The following is a 10,542-nucleotide window of genomic DNA, read 5'->3' as shown; positions in this document are numbered from 1 at the left end:
TCACAGCCGTTGCTCTGCAGCCTCTCCCTGCCCCTTCCTGTTTTTACAGCACAAGAAGAGATAAAGCAGCCAGAGAGGAGGGGATAGGGAGAGGGCAATGGATGGGAAAGGAAGGGAGCCCAGCATCCTGGAGCCTGGCTGCACAAAGGGCTTAAAGGGGTATTCCAGGCCAAAACTTTTTTTTATATATCAACTGGCTCCGGAAAGTTAAATCTGTTTAACTTTCTGAAGCCTGTTGATATATAAAAAAAAGTTTTTTCCTGGAATACACCTTTAAGGGATTAATTAACTTAATATAATTTTTTGGTCAACAAAACCAAGAGGAATGCTTTAATGGATGCTGCAATTCTACATACACTGACACTGAGCAAGCAACATCTGACATGCTTAAGGGGCAGCTGCTTGGAGCCCCTAGGAATTACTGGGCACAGCAAAGATGCCCCTTTTGCAATGTGGAGATGGTCCTCCATTGGCTAAACCCAGAGAACGACTGGTTCCAAGAGGTTTAGTTCCTACCCTTCTCCTAGGAGAGAGATCTTGGACTAGGGACTTTCTCCTGCAATGATTGAATAGAAGTAGAATGTAACTAAAGCACTTTTTAACTACGGTATATATAGTAAATGTAACTGTATAAAGTAAAGTAATGTTACCCCTATCAAGACCTGAGTGCATGCATTAAAGGGGTATTCTGGGCAAAAACATCTTATCCCCTATCGAAAGGATAGGGGATAAGATGTCTGATCGGAGTGGGCCCGCCGCTGGGACCCCCCGCGATCTCCCTGCAGCAGCCCGCATTCTATGCGTAGCTGCTTCTGAAGTTTCGGAAACCTCCGGGCTTCCGAGACGCCCCCTCCCATAGAAATGAATGGAGAGGACGAGGCGTGACATCACATCCCCGTCTCGGAAGTCCTGAGGTTTCCGAAACTTCAGACGCAGCTACGCATAGAATGCGGGCTGCTGCAGGAAGAATGCGGGGGGTCCTAGCGACGGGCCCCAAGCAATCAGACATCTTATCCCCTATCCTTTCGATAGGGGATAAGATGATTTTGCCCGGAATACCCCTTTAAACTTAGTGCAATGTAGAAAAATACACTTGCAAAACAGTGCGTTTTAGGCATTGAGGAGACCTTTAGACTCACAGCTACCCAACAACTCTCTTAAGATGGTAGCTGGCACAGTTATACATATACAAAGTATTTTTTCTCTGTCAATAAAATGTAGCATGTGCATATGTACAGAGATATTCTTGGCATTGGTTCTAGAGTAGTCTACCTCTATAAAGGCTGTGTGCACAGGGCCCTGCCATGTGCATGAGCCTGGACTCTGTGTAAAATTTACATTAGTCAGTCTGAACATCATGCAATAATAATTATATGATTATTATTATGGCGATGATGATTATTACAGGAAGTTCAGGGTGACTAAAATAAATCTTATTACAGCTTACATAAGTATCTTTACAAACGTTTTCAGCAGGTGAGGGGAGCTGGCATTCTAGCAAGAAGCTACCGTGTTTCTCCGAAAATAAGACCGGGTCTTATATTAATTTTAGTCACAAAAAACACACTAGGGCTTATTTTCATGGTAGGGCTTATTTATTTACGGTGTGTACCTTGAACAACATGGGGGCTGTAGCAGTGTGGAGGATGGGGGGGCTGTAGCAGTGTGGAGGATACCGCACCCCCTCCATCTTCCACACTGCTACAGCCCCCCATCCTCCCACAGCCCCCCATCCTCCACACTCCCGCAGCCCCCCATACTTCACACTGCTACAGCCCCCATCCTCCACACTCCTACAGCCCCCCCATCCTCCACACTGCTGCAGCCCCCCATCCTCCACACTGCTACAGCCCCCCATCCTCCACACTGCTACAGCCCCCCATCCTCCACACTGCTACAGCCCCCCATCCTCCACACACCTACAGCCCCCCATCCTCCACATTCCTACAGCCCCCCATCCTCCACACTCCTACAGCCCCCCATCCTCCCCTTCCCCCATCATCCTCCACACTCCTACAGTGCCCCCCACCCCTCTGCCATAATAAACTATGATACACATTTCATCCCCAGCGGAGACCAGCACTTCCCCACCTTCATACGATAGCATCCGCAACTTGTACTGTACGGACGCTGCAGCTCTCGGCGGCGGCGGCGGGATCTCCTTCTGTTGCTTAGCAGTCGGGGGGCAGGGACACGTCCGTGACGTCGGCCGTGCATACGCGCGGACGTTTTAAAGCAACAGAGACCCTGCCCCATCTCAATTACGGTCACTTGCCGTGGGACCAGCCAAAGGAGGGGGGGGGGGGGGTCTGCGGGCATTACTGGCGGCCGCGGTCCGCCAGTTGATTACCCCTGGCCTAGGTCTTATTTGCGGGGTAGGGCTTATATTGCAGCCCACCCTGATAATCCTGCTAGGGCTTACTTTTGGGGTAGGGTTTATTTTCGGGGAAACACGGTAAACAAAGGGGTCAAAGTTGTAACTTGTTAAACTGCACCAACCTACTTCCTATATTGTACAGGTTGCAGTTCTTATAGCCCTATTAGGGGTGCTGCATTGGGAGTTTTCCTTATGCTCCTTTGCATATTACTAGACAAGGAGTACCTATTGATTTAGTGCCTACAGTCACCCTACCTACCCAGCAAGGGGTTGTCTGGGAACAGGATTTTTTTTCTTTATATATCACTGGGTGGTGAACATAAAAATAAATAGTTATACTCATTTACAGCTCCATGTATGACAAAAATAAGATCCACCACCAACTTTTGGTCAACAAACTTCTTCATCTTATCTTGTGTGTTAACATACAAATAAAAATATTACACCCGTTACCATGTATTATGACAAAACAAGCCCTTTTCCACATAACGGGTGGCATGACAGAGAGGTAAACTCACTGGGGGACATTTATCAATGTTGGTGTAAGGTAGTAAAGATTTTACCCCTGTTTGCTTGGTGTCTTGTATGCACAGTTGCTCAAAATTTACCAAAAAGGTGCACAGGACTACATAAATTTTGCGCAATTGCGCAAGTGAACTTCAGAGATTGGTTTAAGCTTTGTGCTCTGGCATCTGATACTTTTGTACGTGTCCTATTAGGTGGTGTAGATTTGCGCAAAAAAAAGTAGGCTTTGCCAAAAAAATAAAAAAACACTTCAACATTTAATTTGAGCAAAAAATAAATACAGCTCCACTGCAAAAAGTGGGATACGGTGCACCAAACAATAGATAACTTTAAAAGATATTCTACCGAAAATTGCACACAAAAAATTGAGCAAAAAAAAGGCAATTGCGCAAAATTTGCAGGGACATTTAGAACATTGCAGTGGTGTAAAGCCAGTGATAAATGTCCCCCATTGTGCTGAAAGCTTCTTATAGTCTATTACATGGAATATACGTGATAATACCCAAGATAAGGCAATTTGTTGAAAAAAAAAGATGGCGGTGCTTCGTTTTTGTACATATAGGAGTGTATTAATCGAGGGTTGTGTAGGTGAACGATTTTTCTACCATTTTAATTTGTGTGGGGGTAATGTGTTCCTGCGCCAAATGTATTAAATGGTTTCATAACATGTGATAAATATGGTGCTAGAACACATTGTTACGTAACTACACTTCAGTACACCACTTTGTATGGTTTCTCCTCCTGTGATATTAAAACCGTCTGTGCAGAAATGTGCAACTTTGTTGCATATCAAGTACACCTCTTCTTGGTAATAGAATTTTCTGATGTCAGTGGCCTCATTTAGCAGGACAATGGGGGAGATTTATGAAAACCTGTGAAGAGGAATAGTTGATCAGTTGCCCATAACAACCAATCAGATCGCTTCTTTCATTTTGCAGAGGTCTTTTTAAAAATTAAAGAAGAAATCTGATTGGTTGCTATGGGCAACTTTTCCTCTGCACAGGTTTTCACAAATCTTTCCCATTGTCCTGCTAAATGAGGCCACTGTCGTCAGAAAATACTGCTGCCAAGAAGAGGTGTACTTGATAGCACAGGACACTTTTGGCTGATTTATGTATGTCAACAAAAAATTCACAAGGATTCCAGGGCAAAATCCAACAACAACCTTTAGATGTCACCCCCCAAGGGGTAAGCCCTAAACTAGAAATCCCCCCTAAAAACAATTCTTTATTGGATTAATTTAATATCAATTGATAAACCTACTAAACATGAGTATTACTTAACATTACAGCCAGTGTTCCTTGTTATAGGTGTGGTGACTGGGTGAGGCAATGTGTTACAGGGTCTTGTGGTATTAACTCTTCATTTGTCGTGATGCCAGGGTGCGGTTGTTTGGTATAGAAGGCCCTGCCGACAACCGGTCCAAAAACGTCAAGAAAATTAATGGAATGTCCACAGCAGGATTTATGAGATAACTGGAACTTTTACTTAAATTCTTGTGCAAACAGTCTTTACAAATGTATGGTTTCTCCTGAGGTAATCGGGATGCAGGTTCCTCACAGGCTTTGCTGGGACTAGTAGCTTTTTATGGTATAGATATTAGTTGTAGGAATTTCATCCGATATTTAATATTAATATTTTCTATAAATGGAGATGGTTAATGTTTTATATAGATATACTATTTTCTTATACCATTGTGTGTTTACATGGCACCAGAACTACTGAAAATTGTATTTCATTTATCCTCAATGTTAAGCTAATTACTGCATAATATTAAAGGCTATGATTAGACGTATATACAGCCTTATTCTTATTTTTATTATTTTTATGTAGCAAGATGTGATCATAAATCTTATTTATAAATCTATTTCTTAGGGCAATTCCGCCACCAGTGTTCCATCCAACCTGGGACAATCTGAGGTAATGGTTTTATTAGCTTATAAAGTTTTTTTTTGTAAAGTATATTTATAGATCTTATTTTTCCATATAAATGTCTCTTGGAGCGGCGCCACCCCCGGCACTCCATCCGCCCTCAGGCTCACCACGCCCCAGCTCCTCTCCTCAGGTAAGTACATATATGTCTCCACATGATCTGGGGTATGTATTGTAATGTGAAGCTTTATTGGCTTTAAATATCATATGGTGTTTAATTAGATTGATGTTTCATGATTAAAAAGTGATGTATCGTCACAAATCTTATTTAGGTGCATCCATATCTATGCAGTGACTCTTGCCTATATTTGTGGTCCCATTAGCTCATGTTTAGTGAGAATTATGACTCATCTATAGTCAAAAGTATATGTCACTCTAAAAATGCCATGAATGAAAAACCTTCGTTGAGGCCCAATGGGCTCCTGCTCGATAGATCCATTTTGCCTCCTCTCTAAGTAGGACCTTGTCCACATCCCCCTTTCTATCCACCATACAATTCGCAAAAATCAAGAATCTTGTATGTTTTCCCATCCATGGGATTGGTATACAATTTTGTTTTGGGCAAAACTTTACATGTGGAACAATGTCCACACGGGTAAGATCCAGGTAGGGGTTTGGGTAACCAGGTCTGGTTTGTAGGTCCTGTTTCGTTAAAGTGGCTATTGACCAATAGGTCACATAAGTTTGGTCCTCTACAGAATGTGATGTTGGGTCTCGTACCTACCTTGTCGGCAAGGTCTGTATCTGAATGTAGTATATGCCAATGTGTCTGTAGGATCCGATAGATTTTTTGAGATGTAGGCATCAAAGGTTCCTACAAGTCTGATGATCAATGATTCTGTTTTTCTGGAGTTTGTGGGGCCGAGTAATTCTGTTCTGTTGCTTTGTTGTGCTCTTTTGTAAGCCTTCCGCATATATTTCTTAGTATAACCTCTGGTTTGAAATCTGGACATGAGATTCCTACTCTCAGCGGCAAAGTTTTGCTCCTCCAAGCAATTTCATCTTGCCCTGAGGTATTGTCCGATAGGGATACTTTTACGTAATGACAGAGGATGCCAGCCACTCCAGTGGAGAAAGCTGTTAGTGGATGTTGGTTTGCGGAATACATTGGTTTGTATTTTGTTGTCTTTGTCGATGTATATGTTCAGATCCCGGAAATTAATCGATCTCCCACCTTCCACCAGAGTATGTCTCATTACAATGTTGTTGTTATATAATTTGGCTACAAATTCCCTATATACACTTATATCCCCATCCCAAAAAATGAAAATATCTTTGATGTATCTTCCCCAAAATAAAATGTAAAAACAATCATGCTCTCCTACCACCATAAAAACAAATTTGCATACGTAGGTGCACAGGTCGTTCCCATAGCGGTACTCTTCAACTGTCGGTAGAGGGTACTGCCAAAAAGAAATAAATTATGAGTGAGGATAAAGTGCAGTAACTTAATTACAAATGAATTGTGATTACAAAAGAGTGTACTCACTGCAGTGATCCTCAATTTGTGTTGTATGTTACTGTAAAGCGATTCAGCATCTAAACTCATTAATACAGTGGTGTCTGTGACAACTAAATCATTGATTTTTAGGACTGTGTCCTTTGTGTCCCTCAGGTGAGAAGGTAGGGAAGATACAAAAGTTGACAGGATTCGATCTATGTATGTGCTTGCTCTCTCCGTCAGGTTATTGTTACCTGAAACTATAGGTCGGCCTTTTATAGGTCTAAGACCTTTATGTGTTTTGTGTAACACATAAAATGTGGAAATGGTGGGATGGTTATTGAAGATGTATTTATGTTCTTCTTCTGATAGTAATCCTACCGACTTTGCATTTTGGAGTATCTCATCCAATGCCCGTAAATATTCCACCGTGGGGTCTCTCATCAGGATCTGGTAGGTGTCTCTATCATCTAGCAACCGGTGGGCCATCTCCACATAGTCCTCCTATCTAGGAGGACTATGTTGCCACCCTTGTTGGATGGTTTTATTATTACATTTTTGTCCTCTTGTAATGTTTTCATAGCTTGTTGTTCCTCCCTGTTTAAGTTAGAATGTATCAAGTGATTTTTGAGGTGTATTTTTTGGATGTCCCTAGTGTTGATCTAGGAATATTGTGTGAATGATGGGGGTCATTACAGATCTTGGTTTTATGGAGGTGAATGGTGCTGTGATGTCGGATCCTATACCCTAATTCTCATCCTGTAAGGATTGTAGTACTTTGAGAGCTCTGTGTTGTTGGCATGCATCAATCTTTCCTCTTGGTTGTTCTGTATATGCCATTTATGAAGGGACAATTTGCGGGGAAATAGATTTATGTCCTTTTACCCAATTAAATTATTCGAATTTAGGAGTTGGAGTAAAGGATAGTCCCTTAAGTAATAGGGATCTCTCCGCAGAACTCAATTGATGAGTCGACAGATTGAAAATCTGCATATCATCTTGTCTCTCTCCTGAGGGTGAATCCAAAACCTGATTATCTACGGCTGTGAGAGCCTGGTTATATTCATGATTTCCATCATTCATCAGTGTATCAATGATCCCATCATCTGTGTTTGTCCATATTGGATGCCTATTTGTTTGTGAATAACAGGAGGGTGGTGCATAGTAATGTACATTATCATCATTGTACAATGTATCGTTCCTTTGATTTAAAGAATGATTAATATCCTCAAGATTTAATATCCTCTCATTGGTATCTGAGTTGTATGTTACACTGTTACTGTCTAGAGTCCTACTAGCTGCAGATCGGTTATTTGCCGCAATATTGCCACCCGGAGTTCTGATTGCTACATCATACGAGGTCTGGGTAATGTGGGTTGAGAGCGCATCAAATTCATAGTAGGTGGAGGAAATGTGCCTCCTGTTTGGTTGGGGACTTGCCCTGTGGGTCCTGATAAAGTGGTAACTATAGATAGTGGCATCTGTATGTTTGATCCATTCCCCCAGGGGCGAGGTGTATTTGCTAGTCCCACATGGCCTTGTAGTTCTTGTAGTGGTGGGGTAACTGATGTATTGGTATAAGATAATGAGGACCCAGGCATAGAGCCACTCTGTATGTTGCATACTGTATTGTTTTGTGATCTAGTCCGTGACTCAACTGTCTTTGGATATGGCTGTTTTCTACCTCTTGGTTTATTATTAGCAGATTTGTGTTTAGTGCCAGAACTTGATTGGTTACTTGAATCTGAGTTATATTCTGTTCCTGAGGTCTCGGATTCTGAGGGTCTCTGTTGTATCGATCTGTATTGAGTCCCTCTGTTCAGGGGATTCCTTTCTTTGTATGTGTATACTCTATTAGTGGCAAAATCCATGTCTAGGTTCTTTTGCAATCTACACTAGTCCCCAACGCTCACAGGGATGACAAAATCTTTTTACGAGGGTGGGAGCAATTTAAAACGGAAAATTCCCTGAGACTCATTAATTATCTCCTAGAGTACGGCGGGGCTATTTGCAAAAAATAACTAGTTAACTTGACACAGAGATTAAGCAGATACAGACATTATCTACCAACCCGGAGTTTGCGGCTCTAGAACAGAGATTGCAAAACAACCTAGACATATATAAGAGCGAAGTGAAGGAAAGGAAACACAACAAATACGTCAGAGACTTCACGGATTTTGCCACTGATAGAGTATACACATACAAAGAAAGGAATCCCCTGAACAAAGGGATCAATACAGACCGATACAACAGAGACCCTCAGAATCCGAGACCTCAGGAACAGAATATAACTCGGATTCAAGTAACCAATCAGGTTCTGGCACTAAACGCAAATACAAATTCGCTAATAAAAAACCAACAGATAGAAAACAGCCATATCCAAAGACAGTTGAGTCACGGACTAGATCACAAAACAAAACAGTATGCAACATACAGAGTGGCTCTATGCATGGGTCCTCATTATCTTATACCAATACATCAGTTACCCCACCACTACAAGAATTACAAGGCCATGTGGGACAATCAAATACACCTAGAGAATGAGGGTATAGGATCCGACATCACGGCACCATTCACCTCCTTAAAACCAAGATCTGTAATGACCCCATCATTCACACAATATTCCCAGATCGACACCTTTGTGAACTTAGTAACTAGGGACATACAAAAAATATACCCCAAAAATCACTTCATATATTCTAATATTCTAGAGAGCAAGCACATACATAGATCGAATCCTGTCACCTTTTGTATCTTCCCTACCTTCTCACCTGAGGGACACAAAGGACACAGTCCTAAAAATCAATGATTTAGTTGTCACAGACACCACTGTATTAATGAGTTTAGATGTTGAATCACTTTACAGTAACATACAACAGGAATTGGGGATCACTGCAGTGAGCACATTTCTCGACACAAAAAGTGCACTCTTTTGTAATCACAATTCATTCGTAATTAAGTTACTGCACTTTATCCTCACTCATTTCTTTCTTTTTGGTGGTACCCTCTACCGACAGGAGAAGGGTACCGCTATTGGAACCACCTGTGCACCTACGTATGTAAATTTGTTTTTAGGGTGGTGGGAGAGCACAATTGTTTATGGTGATGATTTGAGTTTTTACACCCAGCACATTTTATTTTGGGGAAGATACATCGACGATAGTTAAATTTTTTGGGATGGGGATATAGGTGTATTTAGGGAATTTGTAGCCAAATTAAATGACAACATTGGAATGAGATATACTCTAGAGGAAGATCGATTATTTCGAGGATCTGAACATATACATCGACCAAGACAACAAAATATAAACCAATATATTCCGCAAACCAACATCCACTAACAGCTTTCTCTACTGGAGTAGCTGGCATCCTATCGGACAATACCTCAGGGTGAGACGAAATTGCTCGGAGGAGCAAAACTGTGCCGCTGAGAGTAGGAATCTCATGTCCAGATTTCAAACCAGAGGTTATCCTAAGAATTATAAGCGGAAGGCTTACAATAGAGCACGACAAAGCAACAGAACAGAATTACTTGACCCCACAAACTCCAAAAAACAGAATCATTGATCATTAGACTTGTAGGAACCTTTGATGCCTGCACCTCACAAATCAATCGGATCCTACAGACACATTAGCATATACTACATTCAGACACAGACCTTGCCAACAAGATGTACAAGACCCAACTTCACATTTCGTAGAGGACCAAACTTATGCGACCTATTGGTCTATAGCCACTTTAACGAAACAGGACCCACAAACCAGATCTGGTTACCCAAACCCCCACCTAGATCTTACCTGTGTGGACATTGTTCCACATGTAAAGTTTTGCCCAAAACAAAATTGTTTACCTATCCTGTGGATGGGAAAACGTACAAGATTCTGCAGTTTGTGAATTGTAGCAGCAAAAATGTTCTATACATAGCGAGTTGTACCTGCCCCAAACTATACGTGGGGAAAACCACACAGGAATTAAGACGGCGTATTGGCAAACATATTAGCACTATATGGACCAACACAGACACCCCCGTAGCCAGACATATGTGACTGGTTCATAATAACCAGATAGATCAGATCAAATTTTGGGGCCTCCGTCAGATCAGGATGGGGGAGAGAAAGGGGGATGTGGACAAGGTCCTACTTAGAGAGGAGGCAAAATGGATCTATCAATTACGGAGCAGAAGCCCATTGGGCCTCCACGAAAGTTTTTAATTCACAGCATTTTTAGAGTGACATATACTTTTGACTATAGATGGGTCATAATTCT

This window comes from Hyla sarda, chromosome 4, assembly GCF_029499605.1.
Source record: "Hyla sarda isolate aHylSar1 chromosome 4, aHylSar1.hap1, whole genome shotgun sequence".
NCBI classification, from domain to species: Eukaryota; Metazoa; Chordata; class Amphibia; order Anura; family Hylidae; genus Hyla; species Hyla sarda.
This window is presented reverse-complemented; position numbering follows the sequence as displayed.